General features: G+C 43.6%; 1 protein-coding gene across 1 annotated transcript in view; it reads left to right on the top strand.

Annotated features, from left to right (window-relative positions):
* RBM20 (RNA binding motif protein 20) overlaps positions 1-19,685 on the top strand; it is a 216,529-nt gene that overhangs the window by 17,653 nt on the left and 179,191 nt on the right. The gene's annotated exons all lie outside the window — the stretch shown is intronic.

Genomic DNA, 19,685 nt, shown 5'->3' with positions numbered 1-19,685 from the left:
TGGCCAGTCCCATTGGACTCTCTTTGGCAGAGATCAGAGCTGTGCGCTTGGTGGAATCTTGATGTTGGACGAAAAGCAGCAGGACTGGGTCTCACTCAGTCCCTTGAAACAGGGGATGTACTCTATTCCATGTCCAGCAACAGGAGATTAATAAACAAATATGGCTGTATCTTCCCATACTGGGAGGATCATCTCTGTGTGCTGTAACAGAGAAATCCCGAAGATATATCAAGAGAAAAAAGCAGGGTGCAGGAAGTGTGCATAGTTGGCTAGCTTTTGTGTAAGAAAAGGGGAGAATAGGAACATATATAATATTATTACGTAAAATATATGTATATATTATGTATAACATTTATATATTCTTAAATATATAAATATATATTCACATCTTCCTTTGTTGCATAAAAATTACTGGAAGAATAAACAAAAAGAAGACCTGATAAAATGATTACCTCTGAGTGCAGGTGGAGAAGAGGGTTGAGTGGGTAGAGGATGTGAGAGTGAGACTCTGTCGTAGCGGGTGCTGTAGGGGGGGATGGAGGGTGGAGGAGAAGGGTCCAGGAAGGACCAGCCCAGATGTCTGAGGAGGTCATCCTGAGCTGATTCTGAGTCTGTGCCTAAGGGCTTGTCAAGTGGATGGGGGAGGGTGGGGTCTAGATGGAGGTGGGAGAAGAGATGCATTTTCAGAGATAAGAAAAAACTTGGTGAACTGGGAGCCTCAGAGTAATTCCACTTGACTGGAGGTCAGAGTGTGTTTTTAACTAATGGGCACGGATATGGGATGGAGTGGCTGGGAATGGCGAGAGCTGAGGATGTAAAAAAACGGCAGGATGCTGGTGATACAGAACTGTGTTTCTCAAGGTAAGGAGTTTGGATGTTATCTGTTGAGTAGTCATTTGTAAGCAGGGGTCTGATGTAATGCGATTGATGTTCTGGAACGATAACATGGGTATTGGAGAAGGGAGGATAATTGGCAGAGTTGTGTGCATGTATGCACGTGTGTGTGTGTGTGTGTGTGTGTGTAGGCGTGCCCCTAGAGATGGGGAATGTCAGTTGGGAGGCCCCTGCACTAGTTGGGCGACAGGTGATGAGGGTCTGAAACATAGAAGCACCGCAGCACAGCCGTTAAAGGTAGGTATTGGAGTTGGAATGCCTGGTGTGCATCCTGGCTCCCTACTTGCTTGCTAGCTGTGTGACCTTGAACAAATTACTTAACCTCTTTGCTCTTTCATTTCTTCAGGTGTGAAATGGGGCTGTTAGGGCATCCACCTCATAGTGTTATTGTGAGGAGTGAATGAGATAAGTGCCTAATCTCAGATGCTGGGAGGGTACTGTAGGGAAAGGGGCGCTCAGGGGAGATGCTCTTCAGCGGTGCGGGTGCGGATAGGAGCCAGCACCTGCCTGTGGTACCGTCGCAATCCTCATCAAATCTGTGATTTGTTAAAAGGAGGAAAGGGGACCAGGAAAGGAGAGAGCACTGAGAAGCCCCCTGCTCGCCACCCCCGAACTTCGAGTTTTCATTTCAGGGAACTACTTGTAGTTCACAAAGACCTAAACTAACCTATGATATTTTCAATCCGAATATTTAATACTGTGCCTAACTTCTCTGACATAGAAAGAATTATGTGTAAACTGCGTATTTAGGTCAGAAAGGCAAGGGGTGAAGGCAGTTCCTTGAGCATGTCATTGCCTTTTCTCAAAAGAAATTTCCTTTGTCCAGAACATGGAGAATTGAATTAGATGGGCTTCATGAAAACCCCTTTCAGGGATTTTTAATTAAGGCCCCTGAGATTTCAGAGATTTTTTAATATTAAAGTCAGCATGTAAAAATTATCAACTCATGGTGGGTATATAAAAATGGTACCACTTCTAAGGAGGGGAATTTGGCAATATTTAGCAAAATTACATGTGCATTTTCTTTTGACCACACAATCCTGTTTATAAGATCTATCCCCAAAATACACAGGCAAAAATAGGAAAAGACATATGCAGAAGCCTTTCTGTGGTGGCATTATTTGTAATAGCAGAAGACTGGAAACAACCCAAATATCCATCAATAGGGAATGGGTTAAGTCAGCTATGGGACATCCATACAGTGGGTTTCTGTAGAGCTATAGAAAGGAAGGAGAATGATCTCTGTATCCAGCTACAGCTGTGGGATGATCTCCTGGGTATATTGTTAAGTGTAAAAAAGCAGGGTGCAGAAATAATAGATAGCCTGTTACCTTTTATCTGAGAAATACATATATATTTGCTTGTAATTAAAAGAAATGAAAGAGTAAACCAATAAAATAGAGGGAGGGAGGAAATGGATGGATGGGTCAGGGATAGAATCTAGACTTTTTAAAATGTATTTTGTTTTATAGATTTGACTTTGGAACCCTATAGATGTTTTCCTTAACTACAAACAAACTTTAATTAAAATAGAAAAAATAACTCCCCCAAATCAAGATTAAAATGAAATAAATTTATGTGTCAAGTTGGTAGCTTAATCACACAAAGAATTATTCCACACAACTTTAAAACGCAGTAATTTGATTATACATCTGGAGTGGAATATATCTTAAAGGCAAAAGAAATTCAAAAGAATCTTAAGCTGTTGTCAGTAGTACTGTTAGTAATAATATTGGTATTACTATTTGGAACCGATCACTTATATGTGTGTGTGTGTGTATGTGTGTGTGTATATATATATATATATATATATATATATAGTAATTATGTTAAAATCATCAGAAAGCAATATTTTTATCATAATAGAAAAGAGATAGCAATTTTATAATCAAAGATGTTGGGCTCCCCTGGTGGCTCAGTGGTTGAGAGTCTGCCTGCCGATACAGGGGACACGGGTTCGTGCCCCGGTCTGGGAAGATCCCACATACCACGGAGCGGCTGGGCCCGTGAGCCATGGCCGCTGATCCTGCGAGTCCGGAGCCTGTGCTCCGCAACGGGAGAGGCCACAACAGTGAGAGGCCCACGTACTGAAAAAAAAAAAAAAAAAAAAGATGTTAAGTAAAAACCCTGTAATCTTAAATTTGAATTGAAAATTTTGGTATGAACTCCTGATGTATTTTTCTCTTTAACAAGTGAAAAAGTATTTCCTAACTTTGTCCAATGAGAAGCCTAGAAATAAGGACCAATTCAGTAACAATGAGCACTTGTGACATCTGGATTGCGGCCTCTAAATACAATTCCCCACTAAAAGGGACTAAGAATCCTGAGAAAAATGGCTGATTCCAGGTCTGGAACAGGAAATGTACAAAATGAGTGGGCATATCTCGCATCAGAAAGCAAAGAAGCAGTCAGAGACCACTTGTGTCATGTCAGAAGGACTTTGGAGATGAGTTGAAGGGCCTCCTGGTGCCCAAATATGGAATAATTTGAGCATTAAAAAGAATAACTATAGTGGATTCACATATATCAAACATGTTCCAAAGTGTAAAATTCATGAGTTAAAAATTCAATGACTTTTCACTGGAGAAGGTTGGGAAACCAACTCATTCTGAACACTGGCCAAGAAAGGGAAAGAATCAGACATTCATTCTGTCCTTTCTTATTGGTTACCTTAGGGTATCCAAACTGTAAATGAGGAAAAGTTTTTTTTGTAGAAGAATTCTATCTAATAAATGCAGAAGGAATTATAGAATTGGAACATCACTATTTTGTAACCCCTAGTGAAATAATGAATTTAGAGAACATGGTTATTAAATGGCTGCTAAAACATTAGGTGAAGCTGATGGAAAACTTCGTAATGGATGGATCAGGCTGATGACATTTAAACCTACTGATCAATCTTAATGTCACAAAAAAGAAAGACTTCCAGGCATCATGTGCCTACTGATGCAGCAGGAAGTACACAGCACCATCAAAAATAGAACCTGAATCTACGCCAGGCTTGAGATCTAACTATCTGTTTATAGGAAATACGGAGGACAGAGGAACATGTTAAAACAACACCATGGGGCTTCCCTGGTGGCGCGGTGGTTGGGAGTCCGCCTGCCGATGCAGGGGACACGGGTTCGTGCCCCGGTCTGGGAAGATCCCACATGCCATGGAGCGGCTGGGCCCGTGAGCCATGGCCGCTGAGCCTGCGCGTCCGGAGCCTGTGCTCCGCAACGGGAGAGGCCACAACAGTGAGAGGCCCGTGTACAGCAAGGAAAAAAAAAAACAAAAAACACCATGGAGGTAAAAATCCACCAATTGGAATGTGGACATTCTTTAGGCCAGGAGACCCGTTTTCTTCAACAAATAAATTACAAGAGTAAGAACTGCAGGTGGTTTTATCTATGGGGCCTATAATCTTTGGGTCTTAGCTGTAACAAACCAACTATTAAAAAACAAACTATGCCGCAGGTCTAGAATACCTAACACATAGTAGGTGTTAAATAAATATTTTAATAATTGCTCTACCAGAGAAACACAAGATCTAAAGGTAAAAATTTTAAAATATCAAAAGCTCCCATGAAAGCTACTGGTTAGGTTTGATTAAATAAAAGCCTTTATTTTTACAGGTTATAGAATTGACTTTGATTTCTACAGTTTTTCATTCTGGCTGGTGCTTGCTGTGAGGTGGAAATTAAGTGTAGTATGCACATATGAATAAAGTAGTATCCAAAGCAGAAATCACTTAGGACGTTTGAACAGACTGGATATTGATGCTAAAGAATTATTGATTTATTTATAGTGGTGATAAATATACTGAAATTATGTTAGAATTGAAATGATATTATATTTTAGAGCTAGATACCAATTTATAGATGAAATGATGTATCTGGAATTGGCTTCAAAATAATAGTGTGGAGGGTGGGAATGGGTAGGGGCACAGAGTAATAAACAAGGCGGACCTAAAGTTAGTAATTGTTGAAGCTGGGTGATGGGTACGTGGGACTTCATTATACTGTTTTCTCTACCTTTGTATAGTTAGAAAATTTCCATAATAAAAGTTAAAAAAAAAAAAAAAAGCTACCAGCTCAGTCGTTTGGCCAGTTCTGATTTCAGCTGCTCCTGAATTTAATTTGGGGTTGTGGAGTATATACCCTTGTTGAAGTCACTTGCCTAGCAAGGAGAAGGGCTGGGATGCAAACTCACATCTGTCTGGCCACAAAGCCCAAATCAAGGTCTCTGCATTTTTCCCTGTATGTTATGACTTTCTATGGCTCAGGCTATCGTGGCATTGTTTAGATTGAGGGTTTATAGGATTTTACAAGTGGGCAAAATATAAACGTGGAAAACTGGGGGCGAAAGAAAAATAAGAACAAAAATCAGAACCAAAACATTAGAGCTGTCTTCCTTTGAGGGAGGGAAATTTACCCAAGTGAAAGGCAAGAAGTTGGAAAAAGACGGCATACCTTCCACCTTGACTTTGTTGGGCCTTTCCTGTTGCACTCCCCTGGGTTTTGGATTGAGAGAGACCTGGTTAAAGCATGGCCCATCCCTTATTAACTGTGTGACCTTACTGTTCTGTGCCTCGGTTTCTTCAGCCAATCTCATCTGGTTGTTGGGAGGGTTATGTGAGTTTATGAGCCCTCAAATGTTTACTCAGACAAGAAAGCAGAAGAGCAATTCACTGAGGTCCTAGGAATCCCTAAGCTGGGCTGGGGATTGTGAGTTTGGAAGTGCCTTGTGACCTGGACGCACACACACACCCTAGCCCTAGCACTTTCTCCAGGACCTGGGGCAGCCTTGCCCAAGTTTGGAGTTACCAGTTAGCCTGGGTGAGGAGGCTCAGTGCTCTAGGGGTGGTAATTTTCCCACCTGGCCACATTTTATTTTGTCACGCGACTTGATGCAGCTGGAGAGGATCCTTCTTCCATGGGTCCATGGAAAGGTCCAGCTGGATAGCCAGAGGCCAGTTTTAACTTCTCCATCTTTGAGATTGGAAGGAAAAGGTGAAATTGCCTGTCCTTTCTGAAGGAAGCCTCACATTTTCTCTGCCTTCTACCCTGTGCACCTCCTACAATCACAACCTGTCCCCCTTGCCTCACTAAATCTCATGACACACCGGGCTCCATCCTGGCAATGAGGATCTTTGCAGGAGCCCTTTAAAAGAGTCCCTGGCGAATGCTCTTGGTTGAGGCACTTGGTCCCCTGTGAAGTGTCCAGGAACCATACCTTGTGGTCTTTGATCGAGTGTGGCCTCTGATCCCTGGGTGTCGGGCTCACTTTCCCCCGCTGCATGTGACCGGCCCCCTTGCTGGGGGCTTGGGTGTGAGGGAGCTGCTGGCCTGGGGAAGCTCAGCCAGCGGGAGCCCTGATTTACGAACTGTCCAGATTTAACTGAGGCTACAGCACTTTTATTAATAGAACATGCTGCATTTCCTTTTTATAAAAACATGAAGATCGCTGCCCTCAGGAAAATGCCTGGTGACTTTCTGTCTTTAGGGCATGTTCATCACCAGGCTAAAATTAAAAGTGAAGTCAGGTCCTCCTTGAGCCTATTTTTAACCAAGTTTAGCATATGAATGTGAACGTGAAGTCTTTCTTTAGATCTCCCTTAACTCAATTACTTACTTATGCCAAGCATCCCGCCTGGAATTTCTGAGCTGTGGCTGGGTCTACCTACAGGGGGAGGCCCAAAGGGAAATTAGGGGCACCTTGCTGATCCCCAGCTATCTGAGTTTGCCTGTCTTTGCCCATCCCAACTCCACAGAAAGTTATTAGGGAAGGTCAAGGTGGAGCTAGTCATTATACTGAAAAAAATAAAACAAAGGGAAAACCCCACCAGCCAACCTATGGTTATTCTGTGATGCTTAGCTATCACGTAGCCCCTAATTGGTACAGATTTTTCTACGGGCCCCAATTTAGAAGCAGCCACTTGGGTGGAAGGGGAGACATGGGATTTCAGGGGAGACTTTGTCATTCAAGCAGAAAGTGTGATGGGCCCCAGCATACCAACAGAGACTTGGGACGACAGGTGGAGGGAGGGAGAGGGAAAAAAACTTAACAAGTGTCATTCCTGTCCAGAGAATTCATGATGAGTGATGAGAGTGCTAGGGCAAACTTTCAGAAACCCTCTTAAATTCTCTCTTTGAAATCTTTTTAATGTCTGCTCTTTGAGGACTGTGAAGGGAGGGGAGGGCAGAGGGCAGAGTTGATCCTAACTCTTTTCTTTGGCCTAAAGTTTCACTGGAAGGCAGGGACTGACAAAGGCTCTTTTTTGAACTTCCTGCTAGGGCAGTTCTCTGTGGACATTTTTTGGAAGAGAAGCCTGTTTATCATGATAAATTCTAGACCTTGTTTGGTTTTTTTTTTTTGAAAAGTGATTTTGTTTTCTTTTTTTTGGCCGTGCCGCGAGGTTTGCGGGATCTTAGATCTGGACCAGGGATTGAACCCGTGCCCTCGACAGTGAAAGCGCAGAGTCCTAACCACTGGACCGCCAGGGAATTCACAAAAAGCGATTTTTTAAATGGTGATTTTATGTGAAAAAACATTGACAGTTTGTACAGGTTGTGTCATTTCTCTTTGCACTTTTACACGAATTCAGCTCCTGTTGTCCTGAACCCCTTTTAAGGTGTTGTCATTTTTAAGCAGAAGGAAAACTTTCTTCTATTTTTTTGGTATGGCAGCAAAGCCATCGTTGAGGATAAGCAGAAGATTAATTTAAAATACCAGTTACTTTTGCTAATCCGCTGATGGTGAGGTTGTTTATGGCTAGAGAACTTTGAAAATGTTTCCAGGTGGAGTCTGAGAGGGGAGCATGGGGAAGAGGTGTGTGGGGGTGTGTGTGTGTGTGTGTGTGGTCATTTTACTTTGGGGAATAGGAAAGATATTTGACCAATGAGCTCCTTCCATATATTATTTGCATTTTCTGTTAAAAGCAATCAAAATGAAGTATGATGTGTTTATAGACCACTATCATCTGTCAGAAAAAAATCTCTTATGGGTTTTTGCCTGCAGTTCAACAAGCCATTTTCATGCTTTAATGATCTTTGCAATAAAATTTTGGATTAAATTATAACACTTTTAGGCTCAGAAGGCTGTTTTCAATTCTGAAAACTTTGTACCTTCACTTGGTTGCAGTAAATTTTAAGGGACAGGCTCTCCCAGCCGTCCATTTAGTGAAAGAAGGTAGGGGCAGGGGTGGGAAGAGGTACATTGCCTCGGTCTTTAAGTACAGTGACTGAAAGATGCTCTTCTGGTCTGAATAAGGCAGTTGCTTGGGATTTGGTGAACAGACAAACCCCTCATAAACAGACTTCCTGAATTCAAAATAACATCCATTTCTTTTCTTTCTTTCTTTCCTTTTTCTGGCCACACTGTGCAGCTCGTTGTATCTTAGTTCCCAGACCAGGGATTGAACCCGGGTCCTGGCAGAGAAAGCTTGGAGTCCTAACCACTGGACTTCCAGGGAACTCCCTGCCATTTCTTTGAAACCATTCAATTTTACCCTATTCAATTGTTCCAGATATTTCTGTCTTACTTTTGACCTTGTCTTAACATTATTCTTTAGTGAATTTAATGATTCATCCTATGAAACCTTTCAGTGTCACTTTGGTTGTTCTTGTTAAGGAGAGCCTTTTTGTCTTGTTTTTTCTTTGCCTCCACTTGACCCCTTAGAGAAGCTAAGGATTTCACATCTTGGAGTTTCAGGGTGGATCCAAGAAATGGTCAGGATCACTCTTATCTCTTTCCCAGGGACTGTTGGGTGGTGCCTGGCAGATAGATCACAGATAGATCAGGAAGTGAAGAATGTGGCACATTCTGAAATTGTCCGAAATTTCTCACTTTAGATCGTGTGCTTGTATGTGAAAAGCCTCTGGCATTAGCCTTTGCTTATTTCACTGTTATCATGATTTGTGGGATTGAGGCTAGGCCTGGAATCCCCACAGTGTTGTCTCAGCTGGAGTTCCCTAGCACAGCTGCTGAGAGCGGTGCTAATTCCAGCTGCCAGCAGGAGCCTCCTCCTTCCCTAGCTAGGGGGAGCCAGGCTCAGGGACCATTTACATACAATAGAACCATCCCTTTGAAGCTTCTGAGGATTCAGTAGTTTCCTTCTGAATGCTCGAGGCTTTTGCAAATCTGGCTTATTCTCATAAATACTTTAAGACATACTTCCCTTTCTCCAGATTTTATTTATAACAGCTCTACTGTAACAATATAAAGGGAAATTTTTGAAAGAAAACAATTACCAGTGACCTCTTTGTCAGTCTCATTTATTTGCCTGTTTTGTCTTCATTCCTTTAATGTTCGGTCATGTGCATATATTTTGAAATAGTACATGCAACTTTAGTTTTTTCTACTTAACAATATATTGTAAAAGTATTTTTTTTTTGCAGCTGCATCATCTTCATAATTTAATTTTCCATGACTGCTTGGTATCCCACTGAGCTGATCTACCAAAATTGCATCTAATTATTCACCAACTGATAGAAAATTATGGTTTCACTTTTTCACTCTTAATACTATAGTAATGGATATCTTCATACATGGAGCCTTGGAATATTTCCCAGGAATGGGATTACTAGGTCAGAGGGTATGAGTATCTTCCTTGCTCTTGATATATTTGCCATGTTGCTTTACAATAAAGTTTTACCAGTTTACAAAGTCAGCAGTAACTTATGAGGGTATGAATTGCATAGGAAACTCATGATTTTCATGAGGGGGTAGGAGAACCACTTTGCCTGGGGTTGAATCCCAGCTTTTCTACTTGCCACTTACCAGCTGTGTGTCCTTGGGCAAGTTATTTAACCTCTCTCTGCCTCAGTTACATCTTCTGTATAACCATGTGTGGGGATAACCATAGTACCTACCTCATGGGGCTATTATTAGGAATGAGTTAATATTTGTATAGTGCCTAGAAGAGAGTATTCAAAGTATTATGCACTGCTTGTTTGTAAAACACATCTCTCTAGTTCAAGGTTTTAAAAATTAAGAGAAATAATGTTAACACTTTGTTTTTATATTTAAACGTGTTTATTGACAGTATTTCTAAGTAACACCCCCTTTAAAATCCCTTTTTTGGAAAAGGTAGATTTTATAATGTTAATTTACAGAACAGACTCATTCTGGTGGGATTATTCACATTATTTAGGAGTTCTTAATTTTTTTAAAAAATAAATTTATTTATTTATTTATTTTTGGCTGTGTTGGGTCTTCATTGCTGCTGGCGGGCTTTCTCTAGTTGTGGCGAGTGGGGGCTACTCTTTGTTGTGGTGTGCGGGCTTTCTCATTGCGGTGGTTTCTCTTTGTTGCAGAGCACAGGCTCTAAGCGCATGGGCTTCAGTAGTTTTGGCTGGTGGGCTCTAGAGCACAGGCTCAGTAGTTGTGGCACGCGGGCTCTAGAGCGCAGGCTCAGTAGTTGCTGAGCATGGGCTTAGTTGCTCCAGGGCATGTGGGATCTTCCTGGACCAGAGCTCAAACCCATATCCCCTGAATTGGCAGGCAGATTCTTAACCTCTGCGTCACCAGGGGAGTCCCAGGAGTCCTTAAACTTTTAAAATAGAGATCCTGTATCCCTTTAGGTTCCGGTCTGAAGGTCAGATGTCAGCTGGGTGGGAAAGGTGCCGAGGCTGAAGGTCAGCCACCCATCTCTGAGGAATTGGAATGCTTAAATGGGACTTCCCCCTCTCCTTCCACCACGCTGGGGGTGGAGTGGGCATTTTTGGGCCTGTATTAGGGAATCTTCTTCCTCTCTTGTTGGATGGATGGCTGTTAATGTAGAATCCAGGTTTGGGTGTCCAAGATTGCTTTTACCTGGGAAAATGCAGGGGACCCTCCTTGCTGCTCCCGCGTTTCTTGGCGCACGTGGAGCGGGTTCTTCCGCGCCAGGTGGCGACGCCCTGGATCCTGCGGGTGCCGGCGGTGGTGGGGTTTCAGCTCGAACTGGGCGGCCAGGGTTGGAGGGTGAGAGAAGTGGCAGCACGTGTCATTTTATGGCTCCATCAGCTTTCCTCTCCTTAATCCTGATTGTTTCTGCTGAGCTCTCCGAATAATTCAATCCTTGTGTGTGTTTAAAAGCTCTAGAAGCCTGAGAAATGTCCGCGAGCCGGTCGAAGGCGAGACTTCCCATGCGCCGTGTGTCATTTGTGCCGGGACTCTGCTTCCTCTCTCCGCCGAGACTGCCTCTACCGGCTGGTGGGCGCCCTCTCTCGAACCCGCGGAGCTTTCGGGGGTCGTCGGTCGAAAGCCCCGGATGGTGGTCTGGGCCCCTGACATGTTCCTGGGAGGGCGCCGGGAGGTGTGCGCGCACGCCCGCACTGTTCGCCATCGCCCCGAAGCTGCTGCATCCGCAGCTTCTGCCCCCTGCTTGGAGACCTTTCCAGGCCTGGACGGGCATAGTGGCCCCAGAGAGATGGTCTTTCCTCCTGGATTGGGAAAACAGCTTCTTGCTTTTGGGGCGCCAATGCCCCCAGCCTGCTGGGACATACCATGGACCTGTACCTTGCCAGTTGTGCAAATAGGGCTTAACAGGTGCTTAATATAGGACAGTAGAAAAGAAGGCAAAAAACCTCTTACCGGTCCAGTCTCCAAAATCAGCTGCTGTTTGGGATGGTCCCTTTGCCTGCCTTTTCCATCCGTAGATTAGTTTTTCCTCTTTTCCTGGTTTTAATTGTACTATAATGTTGAATTTTGAAGTCTGCTTTTTTTCACTTAACATTCTCTTACAAACATGCATATTGGCTGTGTAACTGCCGTTCCTCTGTTGGATATTTAGATGGTTGGGGTTTTCTTGTTATTTAAAAAAAATAATTCTGTGGTAAACATCTTTTTGCCTAAAGCCTTCTCTGTATTAGGTTGTAGTCTCATTACAGTAATTTTTTGGAGCAAAGTGTGGGGATATTTTTACGCTTTCTGTGTGTGTGTGTGTGTGTGTGTGTATTTCAAGTGGCTTTCCAAAAAGTTTGTACCAACTTTCACTTCTGCTAGCTATGCCTGAATGTATGTTCTGTGCCAGCCTCACCAGCCCTGAGTATTATGAGAATCCTCATCAGATACTGAGGCCAAGGCCACAGGCAAAGAGTACTAGGAAGTGCTGACAGTGGAAACCTGCATTCTGTAACCCACTTATTTCCAACTCCCTGCCTTTTGAGGACATCAGCCTATACTGAACCCGAGGAAATGAGGTTTAGTTGTGTGTCAGGGACTGAAGTGGTTCTAGAGGTTTTCTTGGATTGATGTGTCTAAAATAGGGCACCATCTGAAATTGTCATGGCTTGGTAAAGCAGGAGGTTGAGTTACATATAAAGGGAATACCGTTTTCTGTGTGTGACACACCTCTGGGGGCTTGGCTTTCCCTTGGCAGTTTGAGGATGTGTCTTCTTGGGGCAGGGGCTGGATCTGACATTGTTACGTGCGCTCTCCCAACCCTAACCAGCCCCAGAGGTTTATACTGCAGTTGCTTGTTATAACTGTTGCCTGGAGAGAGAGGGTCTCCCTTCAAGGGTGCACGTCAGTCCTTTTGTGTGTCAGGTCGATGGGAAGAAATGCAGAAATCACTTACAGCCATCAGTCTGCAAATATATTGTAAGTGTTACCAACCAGGGTGCTTAGCCTTCCTTTACCAGTAGAAGTTGATAAGAGGCCAGATGAGAAATTCAGGCAAGGCTTTACTGGGGCTCCTGCTGCAGCAGTGCGGAGCGAAAACAAGTAACAGGTTCCCTTGCTTGTTCTCTGAGTGGGGGGCAAGTTGGTTCTTTATGTGGGGTGAGGGTAGGGGCGGGTCCAGGGGTCCTGCTGGAAGGGTGGCTTAGGTAGTTTGCCCACCCCTCCGGTAGTGGTGTGTGCAGGGGGCATGCGCAGTACCCTGCTTTTGCTCCCAGTACCTCAGAAGTGGCAGTTGGGTTTTGGGGGTTTTTTGTATCTTGTTCATAATTTTCCCCAACTGCCCATGCACGCAGTACTTTTTAGTCCCTTATAGTTTCTTTGTATTTTACTGCTGGAGGAGATGTTTGTCCAGGTGCAAGCCCTGCAGCAAAGGGTCCCAGGTCCCAGGTCCCAGCCTGTCTCAGAAGGGCTGAGTTTAATAACAAGTGAACTGTGTAGGATGGTATTCTTGTTTGAATTGTTCATGGTCAATTCTTATTTTCTGTAAAATCCACTAGAAAACCTGTAACTGTATCAGCAGTTCACATATTCTGTGCCTGGCTCTCACGTTCCTGGGACTTTGCTTGCAACTGTGAGCTCTTCAATCCAAGGCTGCTGTATTTGCCCTACTGCTTTTGAGTTAGAGTTGGGGTTCAATGTTCTGCATTTTAAACAAGTTGCGAGTATCTTCTTAGAGTTATTCTCAATTCCCAGCCCATGTCCAGATGATGGGCAGACTTGAATTATGTAACCTGTAGCTGGATGTCTGTGTCATGACTACACAAGCTCAACAGTGTCTCTCAAGTCTTTGTGGAACACTTAGAAACTCACTGGATTAATGAAGCTTTTTAATCCACATAATTTCAATTGCATAAAGGAAGCTGGCATATTAACAAGGTGATAGTAAGAGCAGGCATTAAGATTGATACTGCTGAAGGCTTCAAGATCAAACATAGTGTCTGGTATTTTTGAGGCTGTCAATGAATGATACTCTTTAGACTCTTTCTTGAGTTCATTCTCTACTCTTGGAAATAATTTAATTATCTCAAATAAGTATGTTAAGTATCTTAAAATAATTTAAGCCAGTAGTTTTAGGATTCCCCCACCAGAGGATATGCCCATTTTATATTGCTGTGTGTGTGTACACTAGCTCTCTGTGTCATTGCTTGTAGAAGATACAGAAGTATCTCACGTACTGTCCTCAAGGAGTTTGCAACCAGGTTGTGGGAATAAGGCAAATAAAGCTAAAATATTAAATGAATGCTTCAAGACAGGATATAATTTTGTATTCATGGGGCATTGCTGATTGATGATGATATCTAAGTGCCAGTGTTAACAGGGTACAAATGGTCTGGAAGGAGAAGACCAGTGGGGCCTCAGTGTTTGGGGAAGACTTCCTGGAGGGGGAGGAATTTTGAGGGGCCTTGAAGGAATGAGCAGGTTTTGGATAGTGGAAGTGAAGTTACTGAAGTTATACCCAGAGGAGACTGTTGTGGAATAAAGGAGATGAGAGCCTGGTTAGGAGAGTAAGGTTTTTGTTAATTTTTGTGGGTGAAAGTTTCGATAGGATGGTAGGTCTAGGTTTGGGAGGAGCCCAAGGTCAGGAAGAGAGGCTGATCCTTGAAACTCCCGTCGCCATCATCATCAACAGTGTAGTGTTAGCAGCTAGCCTTTATTGTGTGCTTACTACATAGTTCTAAGGACTTCACATATGTTATCTTATTTAACCCTCAGACAACCTTATGAAACAATTGCCAATATGTCCACTTTACAGCAGAGGAACGGAGATGTAAAGAAGTTAAGTAACTTCCAGCTGGTATGTGATAGAGTTGGGATTCCAATGGACTGAATCAGGCAGCCTGATTTTAGAGTCTGTGTTTTCACCACAGTGTGTTACTACCTCTTAGTAATAGTTAAGAGCTCTTGATGAGATTAACATGGTCCCTGCTTCTCCTTGGGTTCTGGAGGATCCCAGCCTTTCAAGTCAGACAGACCTGGGCTCATCACATTCTAGCTCTACTACTTAGTAGCTATAACCTTGCAAGTCATTTCTCTGAACCTGGATTTCATCATTTATGAAGGAGGGATAGTAATATTTACTTAAGGGTTGTTGGGAAGATTAAATGAGATAATAAATATATATATCACCTAGCAGAATACCCAGCAGGGAGTAAGCAGGCGGGAAATGATAGATACTATGGGCTTATATTTCTCAGATATACTTGGGCTATAAAGAGGCCTCTGAGAAGGAGGAATGAGGGTAAGACATGATTCAGGTAGAATTTATTTGGTGTCACTTGCAATCATAATTAGCCAACACAGATACCAGGTGCTGGATTCCTTCTGGAGCATTCCAGGAATGGACTATAAATTCCAAAGGTGGAGGGACTTCCGGGAAGATGGCGGAAGAGTAAGACGCGGAGATCACCTTCCTCCCCACAGATACACCAGAAATACATCTACGCGTGGAACAACTCCTACGGAGCACCTACTGAATGCTGGCAGAAGACCTCAGACCTCCCAAAAGGCAAGGAACCCCCCACATACCTGGTTAGGGCAAAAGAAAAAACTAAACAGAGACAAAAGGATAGGGACGGCTCCTGCACCGGCGGGAGAGAGCTGTGAAGGAGGAAAAGTGTCCACACACTAGGAAGCCCCTTCGCGGGCGGAGACTTCGGGTGGCGGAGGGGGGGAGCTTCGGAGGCGGAGACTGCGGGTAGCGGAGTGGGGGAGCTTGCGGAGAGCATAGCAACAGGGGTGCGGAGGGCAAAGCGGAGAGATTCCAGCGCAGAGGATCGGGCCGACCGGCACTCACCAGCCGAGAGGCTTGTCTACTTGCCCGCGGGGGCGGGCGGGGCTGGGAGCTGAGGCTCCGGCTTCTGTCGGAGCGCCGGGAGAGGACTGGGGTTGGCGGCCTGAACACGGCCTGCGGGGCGTTGGTGCGCCGCGCTAGCCGGGAGGGAGTCCGGGGAGGGGTCTGGACCTGCCGAAGAGGCAGGAGACTTTTTCTTCCCTCTTTGTTTCCTGGTGCGCGAGGAGAGGGGATTGGGAGCGCTGCTTGGGGGAGCTCCAGAGACGGGCGCGGGCCGCGGCTAAGGGTGCGGACCCCAGAGACGGACGTGAGACGCTGGGGCCGCTGCTGCCGCCACCAAGAAGCCTGTGTGCGAACACAGGTCACTATCCACACCCCCTTCCGGGGAGCCTGTGCAGCCCCCCGCTGCCGGGGTCCCGGGATCCAGGGACGGCTCCCCCGGGAGAACGCACGGCACGCCTCAGGCTAGCAGTGTCACGCCGGCCTCTGCCGCCTCAGGCCCACCCCGCACTCCGCACTCCGTGACCCTCCCTACCCCCGGCCTGAGTGAGCCAGAGCCTCCGAATCGGCGGCCCCTTTAACCCCGTCCTGTCTGAGCAAAGAACAGACGCCCTCCGGCGACCTACACGCACAGGCGGGGCCAAATCCAAAGCTGAGCCTCTGGGAGCTGTGAGAACAAAGAAGAGAAACGGAAATCTCTCCCAGCAGCCTCAGAAGCAGCGGATTAAAGCTCCACAATCAACTTGTTGTACCCTGCGTCTGTGGAATACCTGAATAGACAACCAATCATTCCAAATTAAGGAGCCCTGTGGATGAAGGGCTCTTGGTGCTGCAGCCAGGAGTCAGTGCTGTGCCTCTGAGGTGGGAGAGCCAACTTCAGGACACTGGTCCACAAGAGGCCTCCCAGCTGCACATAATATCAAACAGCGAAAATCTCCCAGAGATCTCCATCTCAGCGCCAGCACCCAGCTTCACTCAACGTCCAGCAAGCTACAGTGCTGGACATCCTATGCCAAACAACTAGCAAGACAGGAACACAGCCCCACCCATTAGCAGAGAGGCTGCCCAAAATCATAATAAGTCTACAGACACCCCAAAACACACCACCAGACGTGGACCTGCCCACCAGAAAGACAAGATCCAGCTTCATCCACCAGAACACAGGCACCAGTACCCTCCACCAGGAAGCCTACACAACCCACTGAACCAACCTTAGCCACTGGGGACAGACACAAAAAACAACGGGAACTACAAACCTGCAGCCTGCAAAAAGGAGACCCCAAACACAGTAAGATAAGCAAAATGAAAAGACAGAAAAACACACAGCAGATGAAGGAGCAAGATAAAAACCCACCAGACCTAACAAATGAAGAGGAAATAGGCAGTCTACCTGAAAAAGAATTCAGAATAATGATAGTAAAGATGATCCAAAATCTTGGAAATACAATAGACAAAATGCAAGAATCAGTTAACAAGGACCTAGAAGAACTAAATGAAACAAACAATGATGAACAACACAATAAATGAAATGAAAAATACTCTAGATGGGATCAATAGCAGAATAACTGAGGCAGAAGAACGGATAAGTGACCTGGAAGATAAAATAGTGGAAACAACTACTGCAGAGCAGAATAAAGAAAAAAGAATGAAAAGAACTGAGGACAGTCTCAGAGACCTCTGGGACAACATTAAACGCACCAACATTCTAATTATAGGGGTTCCAGAAGAAGAAGAGAAAAAGGGACTGAGAAAATATTTGAAGAGATTATAGTTGAAAACTTCCCTAATATGGGAAAGGAAATAGTTAGTCAAGTCCAGGAAGCACAGAGAGTCCCATACAGGATAAATCCAAGGAGAAATACGCCAAGACACATATTAATCAAACTGTCAAAAATTAAATACAAAGAAAACATATTAAAAGCAGCAAGGGAAAAACAACAAATAACACACAAGGGAATCCCCATAAGGTTAACAGCTGATCTTTCAGCAGAAACTCTGCAAGCCAGAAGGGAGTGGCAGGACATATTGAAAGTGTTGAAGGAGAAAAACCTGCAACCAAGATTACTCCACCCAGCAAGGATCTCATTCAGATTTGATGGAGAAATTAAAACCTTTACAGACAAGCAAAAGCTGAGAGAGTTCAGCACCACCAAACCAGCTCTACAACAACTGCTAAAGGAACTTCTCTAGGCAAGAAACACAAAAGAAGGAAAAGACCTACAATAACGAACCCAAAACAATTAAGAAAATGGGAATGGGAACACACATATCGATAATTACCTTAAAGGTAAATGGACTAAATGCTCCCACCAAAAGACACAGATTGGCTGAATGGATACAAAAACAAGATGCATATATTTGCTGTCTACAAGAGACCCACTTCAGACCTAGAGACACATACAGATTGAAAGTAAGGGGATGGAAAAAGGTATTTCATGCAAATGGAAACCAAAAGAAAGCTGGAGTAGCAATTCTCATATCAGACAAAATAGACTTTAAAACAAAGACTATTAGAAGAGACAAAGAAGGACACTTCATAATGATCAAGGGATCGATCCAAGAAGAAGATATAACAATTGTAAATATTTATGCACCCAACATAGGAGCACCTCAATACATAAGGCAAATACTGACAGCCATAAAAGGGGAAATCGACAGTAACACATTCATAGTAGGGGACTTTAACACCCCACTTTCACCAATGGACAGATCATCCAAAATGAAAATAAATAAGGAAACACAAGCTTTAAATGATACATTAAACGAGATGGAGTTAATTGATATTTATAGGACATTCCATCCAAAAACAGCAGAATACACATTTTTCTCAAGTGCTCATGGAACATTCTCCAGGATAGATCATATCTTGGGTCACAAATCAAGCCTTGGTAAATTTAAGAAAATTGAAATTGTATCAAGTATCTTTTCCGACCACAACGCTATGAGACTAGATATCAATTACAGGACAAGATCTGTAAAAAATACAAACACATGGAGGCTAAACAATACACTACTTAATAACGAAGTGATCACTGAAGAAATCAAAGAGGAAATTAAAAAATACCTAGAAACAAATGACAATGGAGACACGACGACTCAAAATCTATGGGATGCAGCAAAAGCAGTTCTAAGAGGGAAGTTTATAGCAACACAATCCTACCTTAAGAAACAGGAAACATCTCGAATAAACAACCTAACCTTGCACCTAAAGCAATTATAGAAAGAAGAACAAAAAACCCCCAAAGTTAGCAGAAGGAAAGAAATCATAAAAATCAGATCAGAAATAAATGAAAAAGAAATGAAGGAAACGATAGCAAAGATCAATAAAACTAAAAGCTGGTTCTTTGAAAGGATAAACAAAATTGATAAACCATTAGCCAGACTCATCAAGAAAAAAAGGGAGAAGACGCAAATCAATAGAATTAGAAATGAAAAAGGAGAAGTAACAACTAACACTGCAGAAATACAAAAGATCATGAGAGATTACTACAAGCAACTCTATGCCAATAAAATGGACAACCTGGAAGAAATGGACAAATTCTTAGAAAGGCACAACCTGCCAAGACTGAATCAGGAAGAAATAGAAAATATGAACAGACCAATCACAAACACTGAAATTGAAACTGTGATTAAAAATCTTCCAACAAACAAAAGCCCAGGACCAGATGGCTTCACAGGCAAATTCTATCAAACATTTAGGGAAGAGCTGTCACCTATCCTTCTCAAACTCTTCCAAAATATAGCAGAGGGAGGAACACTCCCCAACTCATTCTACGAGGCCACCATCACCCTGATACCAAAACCAGACAAGGATGTCACAAAGAAAGAAAACTACAGGCCAATATCACTGATGAACATAGATGCAAAAATCCTCAACAAAATACTTGCAAACAGAATCCAACAGCACATTAAAAGGATCATACACCATGATCAAGTGGGGTTTATTCCAGGAATGCAAGGATTCTTCAATATACGCAAATCAATCAACGTGATACACCATATTAACAAATTGAAGGAGAAAAACCATATGATCATCTCAATAGATGCAGAGAAAGCTTTTGACAAAATTCAACACCCATTTATGATAAAAACCCTGCAGAAAGTAGGCATAGAGGGAACTTTCCTCAACATAAGAAAGGCCATATATGACAAACCCACAGCCAACATCGTCCTCAATCGTGAAAAACTGAAAGCATTTCCACTAAGATCAGGAACAAGACAAGGTTGCCCACTCTCACCACTCTTATTCAACATAGTTTTGGAAGTTTTAGCCACAGCAATCAGAGAAGAAAAGGAAATAAAAGGAATCCAAATCGGAAAAGAAAAAGTAAAGCTGTCACTGTTTGCAGAT

This window comes from Globicephala melas, chromosome 16 (assembly GCF_963455315.2).
Source record: "Globicephala melas chromosome 16, mGloMel1.2, whole genome shotgun sequence".
NCBI lineage: Eukaryota > Metazoa > Chordata > Mammalia > Artiodactyla > Delphinidae > Globicephala > Globicephala melas.
The sequence above is the reverse complement of the archived record's forward strand: the minus strand, read 5'-3'. Positions and strand labels throughout refer to the sequence as shown.